Source organism: Molothrus ater, chromosome 19, assembly GCF_012460135.2.
Source record: "Molothrus ater isolate BHLD 08-10-18 breed brown headed cowbird chromosome 19, BPBGC_Mater_1.1, whole genome shotgun sequence".
In the NCBI taxonomy this organism is placed as follows: Eukaryota; Metazoa; Chordata; class Aves; order Passeriformes; family Icteridae; genus Molothrus; species Molothrus ater.
In genome coordinates, this window is record NC_050496.2 from 4544309 (window position 1) to 4560406 (window position 16098).

The window sequence follows — 16098 nt, forward strand, 5'->3', positions numbered from 1 at the left end:
CGTCTGGCTCCTGGTGGTTTTGTTTGGTGGCCCCAAGTTCCTGTACAGGCAGAGACCATAAATGGCCTTTGCTGTCAACCCTCACTGTAAGGGCAGAACTCATGGATCTACTTATCCTAGCCCTGTCTTCAGGCTCACAAGTGTGATTTCTTCAGAGTAGATCAAAGAGGCTAGTGTTGTTTTAAACCATTGTTTTCCTCCAGAATGTGATCCATCCACTTGCAGATGGCTTTTATGGTCTCTAAAGCCTCCCATGGATTAGCCTGAGTTTGACTGTATAAACATTTTCTCTATCCCACATCCTGCTTCCACAGCATGTCTCATATTCACTTCTCTGTCCTTTCACTCAATCCAAACATCCTGCAGAAAGCCTCCAGCTCTCCTGGACAGTCTCCCTCACTCCCTTTCCCCACAGGTTGCAAATAAAGCTCAGTCAGCCCAGCACAGCCCCCAGATTCCTGGAGACCTGCCTGCAGGGGAGAGCGGCTCACACGCCTTTCCCTCTGATCGAGCCACCGCCACCACACCGCTGCGGTGCTGTTGCTGCAAGGTCGGTGCGTCTTTAGCCGTCTCCCCCTGCACCTCTCGAGTGCTCTCCTCTCTTTGCTCAGCTGTCATCTCCTCGCTGCTGAAGGAGGTGGGCGGGCGAACACGCTCCGCGGGAGACGCTAATCTTCCGTAGCGCCTGTGCTCGGCGATGGGAGCGCTCAGCTGCTCCGGCATCCTCCTCCACCTCTCCTCCCAAGGTCAGCCCCACCGTGGCTGCCTGGGAAGCGCTGCTGGGGGCTCGGGGGGTGTGTGGGGAGCTGGACATGCACCCCCTTTATCCCACAAACCCAGCACGCTGCAGAGGAGGGAACTGCTGCAGCAGGTCTCAGGGTAACATCTTCTTCTGGTTTAGGGGGGTCACGGGGGTCCCTTCTGCTGGAGCAGCTGTGGGGCAGGCAAGGTGAGGCAGGGGGAGCCAGGACAGCGTGGGTGGCACTGTCACAAACCACAGCACCTGGTTTTCCAGAAGTTGCATGTGAAGTGCTGCTGACTTGGAGAGCTGGCAAAAAAACTGGAAACAACCCCCTTCCACCCCAATCATTATTTAAACAGTCTAAAGGTCTCTGTAAATGTTTAAAACAACGTGGTTGTGAGGGGAAGGAGGAAAGACAAACAAGTTTGCTGTTTCAGCTTTGCAGAGACAGATCTTAATTTTTGGCAGGATTTTATTCATCCAGAAGATCCAGCTGCTAGCCTGCTTTGGGAGACTGCAAATTCACAATCACTTCTCAAATATCTTCTTTCCAGAGGCTGCAGTTTGGCATGGGCACCACCTTTGATGCCTGTGTTTGGTCAGGGCCTTATGCCAAAGGATCCCAGCTCATGGCCAGGGCACCTCAGGCAGGAGTCAGTGGCTGTGAGTACTCACTCCCTGTGATGTTTTGCTTTCCCAGACCGAAGATTTATGGTGGCCAAAGCTCAGCAGGAGCCAGGGAGCTCAAAGTAGCAAGATGCTATGGGCTGGCTGACTGCTGGGGTACCTTTCCCACATCTGAGCAGGACAGGAATCAGGAGCCCCCCTGTTCCCTGACCTCTCCCAGGTCCAGCCCACTGCCCTTCCTTCCTCATCTGTCTTAGCAGCACTGCCAGCACCTGCTGCATTACCATAGCAGAATCCCTATGTAATTCCTGTTTAAATACACAGCTGGCACCATGACTTCAACTAATTCAGCTTTTTGCTGTTGAAGAGCTGGAGCTGCATCCTGGTTTGGCTCCAGATGGAAAGGGAATTGATCTGAAGCACTGGGCATTGTGGGCTGCTGGAGATCCATGGCTGCTCTGCAGCCTCCCTGCAGATCTGATGCCCTGGGTCCCAGATCCCAAACCCTGGAGCATCGATCCTGGAGCAGGACCATCATCTGTGTGGGCTCTCAGGGAAAGGAGGGCTCAGCATGAGAGACACTTTGGACTGGGAAAAAAAAGGTCCATCCCTGAGGAAGACACGTGAGAAACAGGTCTCTGGGGAGCAGAGGAGGAGTGCACTCCCCACCAACTTGCCTGAGGTCTCAGCTTGTCCCCAGCACCCAGTCAGGGCTTGCTTCTGCCCACTCCTACTTGCTCTGCTCCTGTCCAACCAGGGAATGACTTTGTGCTCCTGGTCACTCTTGTGTTGCCCTGGTGTCCTTCTGGCCCAATCCTGCTCAGCCCATGCCCAGCTGTGGGTGTAGATCTCCTCAGCACCCAGGGCTGGGTGGCTGCTCTCTGCTTTGAGCTGCTTTGTCCAGTGTGTGCAACCTGCAGTGCTTCAGAGATGTGCTCTGCTCTCCTGTATTTGCTCTAAAGCCTCTAGAATGACACTCCTGCCTCAGCTGTTCATTCTGACAATGGTGCTGGGCTGTGATCTGAAGATGCTGTTTCCAGAGAAGCTCAAGTACCTGTTGGGTGGCTAAAAAAGCCTTGCTGCTGCTGAGGTGTGGGTGGCTGTTCCTCTGTAGATATGGGAGGAGGATGTAAATGATGGTTCCTCATACAGCCAGTCCCAGCCTGGCTCTTGCTGCTTCTGTTTCTGGAGTGACCTGATCCAAAACAGAAAGACTGAGCTCAGCTGTGCTGGCTTAGCTCTTGAGCAGGGCTGCTCCTGTTGCCTGGGACTTCATGTAGTTTGGGGGGGAAAACTCTGATGCTATTTTCAACCAAAGCCTGAAGAGTGATGTGATGGACCAGCTGCTTGTGTGCTGTCCTGCCTCCCTGGAGTCCTCTTCTACTCAAATCAGTAACTGCCCACAGACAGCACCAGGAAAAGCTGTTGCTGGGGTCTCCTTTGCTTTTCTAACTTCAGCCAGCTCCTGTGCAGAGCCTACACTGAGATAAAAGAGACTGACACAGTGTGAAACCTTCCTCCTCTTCAGCAGATGGTGTTTGTGACAGTGGACTTTGCTTGTGTTGTAGCAGAACGGCCTGGGCTAGCCAAGAAACAGAAAGAGAAGCTGCAGTCTAGGCTTGCTGGAACTGGCTTGTTGTGTAAACCTGGCCTGAAAGTCTGGATCACAAAGGAATTCTTGATTTTTCAAGGATTGGGTTTCTCTGTCATCTCCAGCTTACAAGCTAAAGCACTGTCTTGACTTACCTGCAGCCAGCAGCTCCAGTCTCTCTGAAGCACTCCTGGCAATCTCCTGGGAATCTCAGTGAGCAGGGAGGTGATGCGTGCTGCAATGTGAACTTCATGTTACCTTCACAGAAACACTTAATGCATCTTAAGTGGGCCTAACCTGGTGTTGCTGCCTTAGGCTTTAGCAGATCAGCACTGCACCTGTCCTAGCTGTGAACTCTACATGCTTCATGCCTAAAAATCCTCATGGTCAGAGAAACTGCCCTGACTTGAGTGAACCAGAGGTGTTGCTGACAGAGCCTGTTCCTGCACATCCTGCTAAAATCATCACTGTGAAGGTGAAGCTGAACCTCCATCAGACCCATTTCTGTCAGACTGAGACTGCTGAGCACTAACTGCAGTGGATGATTTCAAGATAAGCCTGAGTCTCAATCAGGGTGAATAAGAAAAACATATTGCCTTCATATTGTCTGAAGGCTGCCTTCTGCACCATGACTGAGGGTGGAACTCTGTTATCAGCAAGGAGCAGGTGTCAGCTGGCATAAGCCCTCCAAGAAACTGGCTTGCCAATATTTCTGTCCTTATTCCATCTATCACATTCAACATGTGAGTGAACACAGAGCAAGTGTTGTTCCTTCAGCTGAAAGGGGCAAGAAGCCATGTGCTTTGAGGCTGCTTGTGTGTCTCAGCAGGTTCCAGGCCTCCAGAAACACTTCTCAATTTTCTTCTGGCTATCTCTGACTATCTCCCTGCTCCCAACCCTGCTAAACCACAGCAATCTATGAAGAAATTGGTGAGCATGGCAGGGAGATTATTGCAGGCTCTATCTCACATGTAGTTAATACCTGGGAGAGATGCTAACCTTCATGGGGAAAGGGTTATGTTCATCTGGGAGCTCTGCTATTTGAGCACACAGAAATCCCATGGACACAGATACCTCCCCATGCAATCCAAACTCAGCCCATGCTACTCCTTGTGTGCTTCCCTCCTTGCCAGTCTGACTCTGATTGCACCAGATTTCCTCACAGCACTTGGGGACAGACTTCTCTTAGCCCTGACAAGCCTCAAAAACCCTTTCACAGCAAGCCAGGTGTGAACTTCATGTGCTCCATATCAGCACCACCTACCTGCCTCTAGCCTGCCTAGTTACAATAGTGACAACAGGCTTGGGCAGGTAGGAGGACACTGGACACAGCTGGATTTGAATGCTGGGGGGGTCAGCCAGAGTGCACTGTTCCCCACAGCACTGCTTTCAGCTAAAGATCAGATCTCTCTTCACCTCCTCTTTGACTCAAAGCTCTCAAAGTCGTGCCGTATGGATGTGATCACAATGTTCATTAGTCTCTGTCTGAGCCCCCTCATGCTGCAAAATCCCTGGAGGGGATGGGCTGGAGTGGGATGAGGTTTGCTGTGGCTGAGATCTGGTGGTTTTTTCCCCTGGGGTTTCAAGAAGTTTTGTTCCACCCATGAAAAGTGCCAGGCATCAGGGGAAGATTTGTTTCTTGGCAGCTGTTCCCGTTTTGCTCCAGAAAACCAATGCTGTGCTAGGAATGCACCATGACTAAGATGCCTCTGGGCTGCTCAGGTCAAATAGCAGCAACGGGGGAAACGGGGGACAGGAGAGCAGTTCTGCTCAGCAGAGAGCAAACAGGAGGGCTGAGCCCTTTCATTCCCCTTTCATCCTTCCCTCAGCCAAATACCTCAGGAGCTGAGTAGCTTGAGGGAGAGGAGGAAGCTGGGGTTAGCAGGCTGCTTCCTCCCACCTCTGGCAGCCCCAGAGCACAGGCATGCACGCTTGGCTCTGCCTGTTGCTGCTCTGGGAAGCTTTGACACTGTCAGTCTCATTGCTTTTGAGATGGTGTCTGATCCCTGTGGAGAACAGACCATGCTCTCTCCATTTGTTTTGCTGAGGGCTCAGGAAAGCTTTCAAGATCAGAGGTTTAAACGAGGGGTGTGACAAGCAGCGACAGTTTGGGAAAAACACAAGCAGCAAAAGGTTTTGGTACTGTCAGAGAACATGACAGGCAAGTTCACAGCCCCTGCAGGCCTTTGGCTTCCTGTTTTCTTTTGCCAAATGGAGAAAGCAATCCTGTGTGGTGACCTTGTGGCAGGCAGGGCAGAGCTGGAGATGCTGAGAGCAAAGCAGCAAGCCTGGGCAGGGACTGGGATGGGGAGATGTTCTGCAAGGGCTACAGAGGATGCTGGGAGGCATCTGGAAACTCAGCTCCTCCAGCGTGCTCAGCTCTATATCCCCTCTGCACCCTGGATGCTGAAATTGCTCTCAGAGCATCTCTTCCTGCTGCTCAGAGGCTGCCAGGGTTCATAGGAACCTCTGGGGCTGGAGAGGGGGGGTGAGAGGAGCCCAAAACTTGTCTCCTTGCCCTCCAGCAGCTGAAGATGCCAGGACTGGTAATGGGGTCAGTGAGCCCTGAGTGGGTGCAGTGTGGGGCACAGCCCTGATGCTCCAGCCCCTCAGTGCCACTGCAAAATGGTCGTCCCATCAAAACACATCTTGCCTTGTTCCCAGACTAAAAGAAGGGGTTTTGTGATAAAAAGCTGCAGCTGGTCTTTCTAATCTTCCACCAGCATCTGCATTAACTGTCAAGACAGTGATTTCCTTGATGCTGAGCAATTTTTTTCTGTGCACGCATCCAGCTAATCAATTAAGTTTCTCAGCAGCTTCCTCCAGCATTCAGGCTTGGAGGATGGAAGGAATTTGTTATTCTAGGCACTGTTGGAGAGGCATGAACTGTACTAAAAGCAAATTGGTTGCGCTTTCCAAGCACTGACACTCTTCACTCACAGCTTGTCTTGCTGATCCTCCTCCCTCTGCCTCCTCCCTGCTCTCCTGAGCAGTTCTGGGTGCAGCCCTGGTCCCACCAGCTCACATGGGGCTGGCCTGAGGCACATCTGCTCAGCACAAGCTGTGCCCAGCTGTGATGGGGATGGGTTCTTGAGAGTCTCAGTGTCCCAGGCAGTGGCATGGGTGTCTTCCTTGGGGCAGAGTCTTCCTACAGCAGGTCAGTTTGGCTGTCCAAGGGCTGAACAGTGGTGGTTTGTCTCTCACCTGCTTTCCCAGCTGCAGCTGGTATAAGGTGGCAAGGCTGGGTACCACACCACTGTCATAGGAACGTGCCAGGGTAGGTTGGTTTGTCCCTCAGCTAAAAAAAATATTCTCTCTTGATGCTTTTATTATTTTTTCCTTTCTTGTCTTCCTCTTTCTTTTGTTGCTCCTTGCCCTGCCTAGGTGTGGTCCTCAGCATATGGGATGCAGATGCCATGGGATGTATTCACATCCATCCCAGGAACCCTGGGCTTCACCAAGCTGACCACAGGGCCGAGAAAGGGAAGTGCAAGGATCCAGCAGAGTGGGTGGAGGCACCAGAAATGTGGGAAATTTGGGGTGACCTTGGGAAGATTTATGGATGGTTGAGAAGAATCTCCTGCCAGATCGGATACACCCTGGCTCCCTTCTAGTGGGAATGGGGATGTTTTTTATGAGTGTTTAGCAATGCAATGGCTCAAACATGGGAGTGGTAGAGTTGCTGGGGTCAGGAGGGCTGCAGAGGTTTGTTAGGAGCACAGCCAGTTGTGTAAAACTCTTCACTCCCCACTCTCTGGCTTGTCAGGACATACGCACGCACCCTCCCGGGCCAAGGAAAACTTGGCCCCAGCAGAGCAGAGCTGGTGGCTGGCGAGGAGGGGTGGCCACAGCCTGAGCCCAGCCTGGCCTGGAGATGAGCAATTTCCCATTTAGTGCAGCCTGGCAGCCTCAGGAATGCCTGTTCCCTGCAGATTTGCTGCCCAACATGTCATCCTGCTTGGAAATCTCAGCACAGAGGGTAAGGAGGAACTGGGTGAAGAAAATGAACCATGGCTTCAGAGGGTTATCTTTATCAACAGGAGGATTTCAGCCACCTTCAGTCTTGTTAATGACATTTCTTCTGTAGGTGAAACCTCATAGATATCCTGCTTGGGAAGTGAATTGGTGAACAAGGAAAGAGAGCCCAGGACCCCTGCTGCCAGTCTTCTTTCCAAGCTGTTACACAATACTATTCTGGGGTTAACAAACCAAAAACATCTGGGAATAATCAAAGCTATTTAGGCTCTGAGAAGGCATGGCTGGAGAAAGTTTGAAGGAAGCAACTTGAAAGCTCAGCACTGTTAAAAGCAATCTGGAAGCCCTGAAAATTAAAACTAGGGTAACATCTACAAAGAGTGAGGAAGTATCAAAACAAGGATCTAATATTCTCTGTGGAGCAGAAAGGAGCTGAATGAATTGTAATGCTTGAGCTTCTAAGCTACAGGGCATTAAAAAATTGCTTCAGAACAAACAGATCTGCCTTTCCTGTGGTTTCCACTGCCATGAGAGCAGAGGGAAAGAACAATGGTCAGGCTTAAAAGCAGCTTGGGGATTGTAAGTGTGATTTAAAGACAGATAAACGCAATCTCCAAAAGCCTGGTAATGCTGGTGCAGAGGCCACAGCAAGTGCCAGGGCTGGGTCAGGGGGGACTCAGGGCACACAGCAGAGATTTGGGGCTCAGTGGCATCCCTGGCAGGGGTGCACCAGCCAGAGCACAGCTGGCAAAAGGAGGAATGTAACCTGCAGGCTTTGCTTTGCCAGTGGCAGGATGTGTGCTTGGCTGACTGATGGCATCACCACCACAGGTTGTGGTTCCTGGGGGATGTCCCTCATGGAGGGTGGCAGGGCTGTGTTTGCTGTCTCTCACTGCAGGGGACATGCTCAGATCTGTTCTGGCATGGATCTCAAACAATCCTAGGATCATCCCGGTGGATAAGCCAGGGCTGGCAGCTGGAAACAGTGTCCATGGGGTGTCCAGCTCTACCTGCAGCTCTGACGCTGCTCCTCCTGCAGGAGCCTGGAGGCTGCTTCCCTGGAGTGACTCAGGGAGCCAGCCCTCATTGATGGAAATCCCCTCTTTTAGCATCACAGGAATCAGTCTGTCCCTGGGAAATCTCACTGCTGCTGATTTATAGAAGCTTTCATCTTGGAAGGCCTCTCTCAGCGCTTTCCAGTCCCTCTCATATCACTTTACATCTCCTGCTCTTCCTGCCTCTGGCTGGGTATGGGGTACAGGCCCCCAGTGTCTCCAAGAGATGGAAAAGGATCTTGGGTATAGAGAGGGTGAACACACTGCAGGAAGGACAATGGCACAGCCAGCCACCACAGGAGCTGTAGAAATTGCTAAAGATTTGGGGAATCCAGATTTACTGCATCTTCTGTGGCAATCTGGCCTCCCCAGCATCCTTGTAAATGAGAAGCCACATAAGCCTCACACTCTATTATTGCTTTAGAGCATTAGAATCCCTCATTTAGGATAAACATTCTCATCTCCAGCAGAGCATGAATAACATTAAATGAGATAGTTAAAATGTTTCAGGCCAATTATAGCCCTGGTGTAACTTCGGCAGAGTTACACCAGGGATTAATTTGATCCGGAGAGCTCTGCCTCCTGTTCCAAACTGGGATTCCAGCACGGGTAATTACATCCTGCCTCTCTGCACTTCCTCTGGAGTTTTAATTGGGTTGAATGGACTCAACTTCTGCTCTTTTCCTCAGAAAGCCATGAAATTTCTGAACTGCTCATGAGCTGAGGGAGCTGTGCTGCTTCTCTGCCATGCGAGTGCAGGCTGGGTCCTCTCTGGGTGTGGGTGCACAGCAGCCTGCACCCCACTGTACCTTCTGCTGGTAAACCCACCACTCCAATCTTATGCTGGGGGTCCAGCCCACCCATCTCAGCCTGGATCCCAGAGCAGGACCCCTGTCCATTGAGACAGGCAGCTGGACTGTCTCCCCCTTCCACTTCCCAGCCCTCTTAGTAAATCAGTGTTAATGAGGGACATTTGACCCTCTCTTTCCCTGAACAGCCTCATGAAGCATTTTTGTTCCATGAGATAGTTAAGAAACTTGAACCAATTTCCTCTACTTTCTTCTACTGTCGTTTTTTGGTTGATTTTTTTTTTCTTTTGAGAAAATGAAAAGTTACAGGCCACACACAGCCTTTAGGATGCCTCAGGAGTGGGAGCAGAGGAGACACAGCAGGGTCTGATGTGGAGGGGATGGAGCAGACAGGACAGTTGAGATGAGGTGACCCCAGTCCTGGTCCACTTGGTTTGTCAGAGAGACCACGTGTGCAACTGAGACAAGAGAGCCAGAGCAGGGAAAGTGCACATGCTGGCTGTGATTAGGAATTCAATTGGGAAGGAATTGAATTCTGAGGCATTATCTCACTGAGTTGGAGCAATACAGAGCCATACATCCTCCATGGTCAGCTGTATACAGGGGCAACAGCAGAGAAAAGAGTGCTGGGAACAGTCTCCCTAGCAGATTTCCAGGACTTTCTGCTGCTGTGTGGTCCACTTCCCTTCTCAGAGAGAAATCATGAAAACAGACAGTCTGATAAACCCTGGGGAATGGGGCCCAGCAAGGCCCCACAGCGTCACCCTTTCCTCCAGGCTGTGTGGGACTGCTGGTCCCACAGCTGGGGGTAGTCCACTCAACGTTTCATTTCCCCTTTTAGTTTTTCCCAAACTGTGTTTTAGTGGGGACAGAGATGGAAAGAAGAAGAGCAGAGATGTCACAATCCTTCCTTCCTCCTCAAACAAACAGCTTCTCCTCCGTGGGACCATGATGGGGGGACCATGTCCATCAGCATCCCTCAGAAAAACACTGGTGACACCATTCCTGACCTGTGAGGGCTGCCACCACCTCTTCTGTGTTTCTCATGAAGTGGGGGGTGGTTTTGGCCAGCAGAGAGGACACAATGAACAAATTAATCAAATTCCCACTCCCACCCACCAAAGGCCTTGCGAGACATCCCAAATCTCGGCGCAAACAGCAAACAGCTCGCCATGGCCAGCGAGCCTTGCGCAGCCGCTGGCTACAGGCACTCACCAGCTCTGAGCTCAGCTGCTGGCTGTGGCTGCCTGAGTAAATAAAGAACATTTCTCACAAAATCCACCCTCTCAGAGGTCCCCAGGCGGAGGGTTGGCCTTTCCATGGCTCAGGAGACCTTTATCCCCCAGATCTACCACACTGCCCTGCAGCTGATTTAGCAAGCGCTGGTTGCACACCCAGGTTTGCAGGGCAGTGACCCTGTCCCAGCAGCACTGTGACATTTGCAGGCACCATTTCCATCTGGCCCCATGTTGTCCTTTCTGGGAGTTTTTGAGAGCTACTCCAGATGGGGAGAGAGGTCAGAGTTATTGATGGAAAGGTCCAGACTGAAATCTGGATTTTCACTAAGCCCAGAATAACTGTGCCTGGGCTAACCCTGCAGATCAGGGCTCCAGTGGGCTCCCCTCAATGAGGCTGTGCTCCATTGTTTGGGGGTCTCATAGGCCCAGCATGCACCCGTCGCTCTTGGGGCTCCTCTCCATCCTGTTTCTGATCTTGCAGATTTTCTTTGTTGTTCATTTCTGCCCACCCAGGCTGAACAGCACCTCTGTAGCTAAGCCCTTGACCTTTATTCTCCCTTAAATCAATACATAAAAGCCATTCTACAGCAATACCAGCATGTCAGGGGAACCCAGGTGATTCATATCACCGAAGCGCTGATTCTGCTTTTGAGGCTCAATCCTGGCAAGCCTTTGTCTTTTCAGATTCCAATCTTTTCTGTGCTGCCTTCGGCATATCATTGTATTCATCCCCTGCCCCCCCTTCCTGGCATTATTGACTGTGTATCTTGCTTTTAATCTGCTATAAAATGAAGGTAACGCCAGGTAAAACCAGTTTCATTCCTCCTGATCATAATACTTCTTTTGCCAAAAAGAAGAAAGAAAAATGTTTAACATGAGTTGAGGATGAAGAAGCTTAATTTAAAATCTTACAGAGAAAAAATATATTAGGAAAATTCTATAGACATTTGTGAAATTCTCAGTATGGAGATCCAAGCTGCTGGGAGCTCTTGTCTGTGTGTCTGGCCTTACCTCTGAGGCAGGGAGGTGACCCTACAGCCTCAGGATGGGGAGAGGGTGCTGACATCAACCAGAACATCCTGGGCAGGAGACACATCCCAGGTTTCTTCCCCACCATCAGCCTCTCTCCTTCCCCCATTCCTGTGGCTGGCTCTCAGAAGGAGCCAACAACCTAGTTTGGGGGCAAACTGGGTGTATTTGGCACTGAAAATTCATGCCAGCTGTGGTGAGGCCAGCACAACGGTGCCCATGGAAAAGATTCAGCTTATGACTACTTCACTCACCAAAAAACCAAAGACCTTCTGTCTAATATTTATTTGCAGAAACTTTGGGAGCTGCTTTCCAGTTAGGTTGAAGCTGATGTTTGCGAGCCCACCACTCCCAATGACTGAGCAGCACACCCTGATAGACTTTTCCCATCAGAGCATTTATTTTTACAGCAGGACACTGAGTCCTCAAACAAACGAAGGCTTGCACAAGAAATCGTCTGCCTCAGTTTGGCAGCAAACAGGAATATTTCTCTTTATTCTAAACCCAAATTTTTGTGGCTAAATAGAGCCAAAAATATAACTCACCCTGCTACTTCTCCCAGACACAAGTCATCTCTGAATGCCGAAAGCAACTCTTCCCCTGCCACAAATGGACCAAATAAACCCAGCACGAGACTGGTGCTTAGGAGAAGCTGATGTGCCTCTAATGCTGTCATCTACAGTGAGCTGTGTGCACACTGATCTTTTATTAATGGATTTATATCCATGGGAAAGCTGCAGGGCACGTGAGAACCCCATGGCTGAGAGCAGGGATTGCTCTGTGCCCACAGCTGGGGCTGCTGGCCCTACCCAGGGCTCAGACAGACAAATCTCCTTCCTGGCCCAGCATTTAGCCCAGAGCCTGGCCCTCCCTGAGCTGTGGGAGGACAGCTGGGTGGTGTGGGTTTGTTGCTGTCACGGGTTGTTTTGTGAGGCTTTCAGCAGGTGCCGAGGCTGGGATGTGCTCGGTGCCGGCTGCAGAGCGCAGGGGAGCTGCAGGACAAGGAGTCGTGGTTAATTGGTAAATTGTGGTTAATTGTTTGTTGAGAGCTGAGGTTAGAAGCCTTGGGGGAGCTGCCTGCAGGGGATAGTGAGTCCCTGAGCTGCTCTGGGCATTCAGCAGTGCCCAGGGCAGGAATTAGGAAAGACAGCTCTGGCCCCAGTTTCTCCCCATAGCCCAGTGTCCCCTCACCCTTGATGTGAAGATTCCCTCCCAGAGCCAAGGCAGTGGTGTGTGTGTGACCCAACCTTTGCTAGGAGCTGCACATGGACACCCCTGAGCCAGCCCTCAAGCCCTGGGGTCACTGAGCAGGACACAAAGCCACATCAGTCCCAAATCCCACACAGAATCACAGTATGGCTGAGGCTGGAAGGGACCTTAAAGACCATCTTGTTCCAACCCTCTTCTTCAGGTTCCTCAAAGCCCCATCCAAACCATCCATCAACACTTGCAGGGGTGTGGCATCCACATCCTCCCTGGGCAACCTGCACCCACCCCTTGCATCCCATCCCAGCTGGATCACCCTGACTCTGCAGCGTTTTCTGTCCCTACGAGATGCTCCTGGCATCCAGGCATCCAGAGAGAAATGTCTGTGTGAGCCCTCACCTGGAACTGAAATGCTATTGAAAGTAATGGGAAAATGGGGTTTTCCCTTCCAATCCAGCCATTCCAGGTTTAATTTCCTTTCTCCAGAGCAAGACACTTTTCTTGAGACTTCACAGCCTCACCAATAGGCAGGAAAAGCAATAAATCCTGGTAAAACACAAAAAAATCGCCATTAAAATACTTGAAGGTTAAATCCAGGCTTTTAGTATGTCCTTCCCACAATTTCCTCAGAGCTGCATCATCCCAGATAAATGCTGCATCCCACCTGCCTTTGCTCCGGGGCGCTGTTAAGTGGCGTGAGGGTCGGAGCCAGCCTCTCTCCTGATCTCCTCCTCTCCCTCCGAGTGCCTGGGGACAGAGGAGATGGGGTGAGCTGTGGGCAGTGGTGCTGATTGAAGCCCCTCTCTAAAGGGAAGTGAGAACTTGCTCCAGTAAAGGACATTTTTGCACTGAAGAGCAGAGTAACATCAAACTCTCCTTTTCCCCATGTCCCCCTGGCTCTGCAGTGCATCCTGCAGCAGCAGGGATGAATCTCCCTTACAGGGGACCAAGCAGCTCAACTCCAGTCCCACATGGAATTGCTGCAGCACAGTTTAGCCTGAAATATGCTGATTTTATCCAACAATTCTTTTCTTCTTCCTTTTTATTTCCCAGGAAATAAATAAATCATGCAAGTCTTCCATCACCCCCTCTCCACGCAGCTGTCCCCGTACCACGGCCCATGCTTCCCCTGGGCTTTGGAACTGGGTCAGTGAGCAACATCCAGCACTGCTTCTTCCCACTGAAATTCATAGAAAGCAGATATAGCCCCTGGCTGCTTTGGAGCAACTTTGCCTTTTTAGCACAATTTCATCCAGCCTGGGGTGGGCTGGAGGAGCAGGAAATGCCCAAGCACAGCCCTCAGAGGGACCAGGGGATCTGCCAGCAGCACTTCCCTGCATCCCTCTGCCACGTTGGTGCTTATGGCTTTGCATGTTTGCTACCTGGTGGGGAATGGATGTCTTTGAACTTCCATCCCCACCAAACTTGGCTGAAATAAGCCAGCAGGCTTGAAAGCCATCAGGGGAGCAGGCATGGACACACACACACACAGAGCAGAGGCACTTACTGCTGGGGAAACCAGGCAAAAGAGGGAGCAGCTTCATCCTGTGATTGTGCCCCTGCTCTCCTGACAATTTATTCTCTGCCCTGTTGTACCCCATGGTAAAAGGGAATCTGTTCTCAGTGGTTGGGGAGCAGATCTTGGGACAGAGCTTGTCTCATCACAGGGAATGTGGCTGAAACAAGTCCAGGGATCTCCTTAAGCTCCCAAAGCAGCCCTGCAGAGACCAGAAAGGTGGGTAAAACCATATCCCTACCTCCAGATACTGTTGGCTTCTCCACTTGTGCTCCTTTGCAGTGCTAGAATTTGGGGTCACTTTCAGTAACTCGCTCCAAAATCAGAAGGAAAAGCCAGAGACGCTCTCTGAGTCACTGGCATGTTGTTACCAAGGACACTAAGGTTCCTGATTTTGAAGAAGAGATTAATTACATTCTACAAATAGACATTTTATCTGCACTGAAGAGCAGCAAGAGCAAGTTCTTTTAGCGTGGCTCATTATGTATCAGCAGGTAGTATTGTGACAGATGTAGGAATGCAGTCGTATTGTCACTGGGGTTTAATCATCAGAGAGCTGTCTTCCCCAGGTCAGCTCCCTGTGAGGATTTGTAATATTTACATAGCACTTGGGGCTGGCTTCTTTATTGCTGGAGTCTGTATTCACTCGTCAGTCTCTCATTATGCATGTGCCAGTATTAATTGCATTTAGAAATGAGATTCTAAAGCAGAAGTGAGAGCTATTTAGACCTCCATTCAGCTTGAAAGACAGCAGCCTTCTGTGTGACAGCTCTCGAGATGTTCTTGTGCTCAGCTCTCTCCCCAGCTGAAAAGCAGGTGTTGGAGAGAGTTGGTGTCAGAGCCACTGTATCAGCACTGCCTTTTGTGCATGCCCAGACATTTATATAACCGACAGGATAATGACTCCGCAGAAGTGGCACAGAATTGACCCTTCTGGTACTGGATTGAAAACAGCCAGGGAGAGAGTGGATCTGCTCAGCTGCTGTGCAGATATGGGGGGAAAGCAATGCTGAGCCCTATCTCCTGTGGAAAGAAGAGGGGTGTTCCCTTGCTGGTGGGTTTGGGGGTTATTTATTGGCTCTCCTGTTCCTGCAGCACTTTGGGGCTGTGTTTGTGGCCTTGCTAATGTATTTAAAGTGTACAGAAATTTGGCTGGCACTTGGCTGTGCCTGCCTGCTATGCTCTGATTGCTCCAGCCTGGAGAAGCAGAGCTGTGTGCCACCACTGCCAGCTGCCAGCTGTGCCTGGCCAGTGGAAATGAGGAGGTCATGTCCTGCTTCCCAGAGGGAAATAAGCTGAAGGTTGATCTAGGTGATGCCAGGCTACCAGCTCTGCTTTCCCCAGCCTGGAGTGCACAGGGTCAGTTCCTGTCTTGCAGCACAATGTGTGGGATACAACGAGGGTGTTCTGGGGGCAGATCAGCACAGGGGCTAAACAGTCCCTCTCTCCATGGCCCTGGCTCCCAGTCCCAGGAAAACAACCCCTCTGGGGCCCAGAGGATTCATGTCCAGCCTTTTGGGAGGGGTCTTAAAAAACAGCAGTAAGGCAAACCCACATTTCACTTCCCAAAGCACCTCCTTTGCTTTGCCACAGTCCAGCACTACCCCTCCAAACCTGAGACCTCTCCAAGAGCTCTCCATGGAGGACATCTCACAGACCTGGCTCTTTCCATCTGGCTCCTTTGTGTGACCCTGTGCCCCTTTGGGTGCTCAGTCCCCTGCATCACCCCAGCTAGACCAGCACCAAGACCAAACCCCATGTTCCACATCAGCAGCATCTCTACCTCCTCAAACACAGGAGAAGGCCATGAGCAGCTCCTGCCAGGAAGAGGCTGGAGGGGAAGAACATGAGAAAGGCAAACAGAGCAGGCATCCATAGCCAGCTCTGGCCCCCAGCCAGGATCTTCTCCTTAAATATCACACAAAACAAAGAATAAATCACTGCTTGTGAGGAAATCCAAGCACAAGGAGTCCCTCTTGACCTTCCTGTCTCTTGACAGCAGGTTAGTCCAGGATAGTGTTCCAGTTTGTTTTTCAACTGCAGCAAGGGGTGGGGATAGCAGGCCCCAGAGCTGGGATGCTGGGAGGAATCCCTTCAAGCCTCTCCTTTTGAGATGCTGGCAGCCAGCTCCAGTGGCCAACACTAATCCATGGCTGAGCCCCCCAGCTCTGTGAGGGTGGGCCAAGGACAACCTGTGCCATTCCTGGCAGCCCCAAGGTATATAAATAGAAGACAGGGACGTGAAGGAGGTCAAGTGAGCAGGGGATTTCACATAATCTGATCTTGCCTGTGCTGTTCATTTGTGTCCTT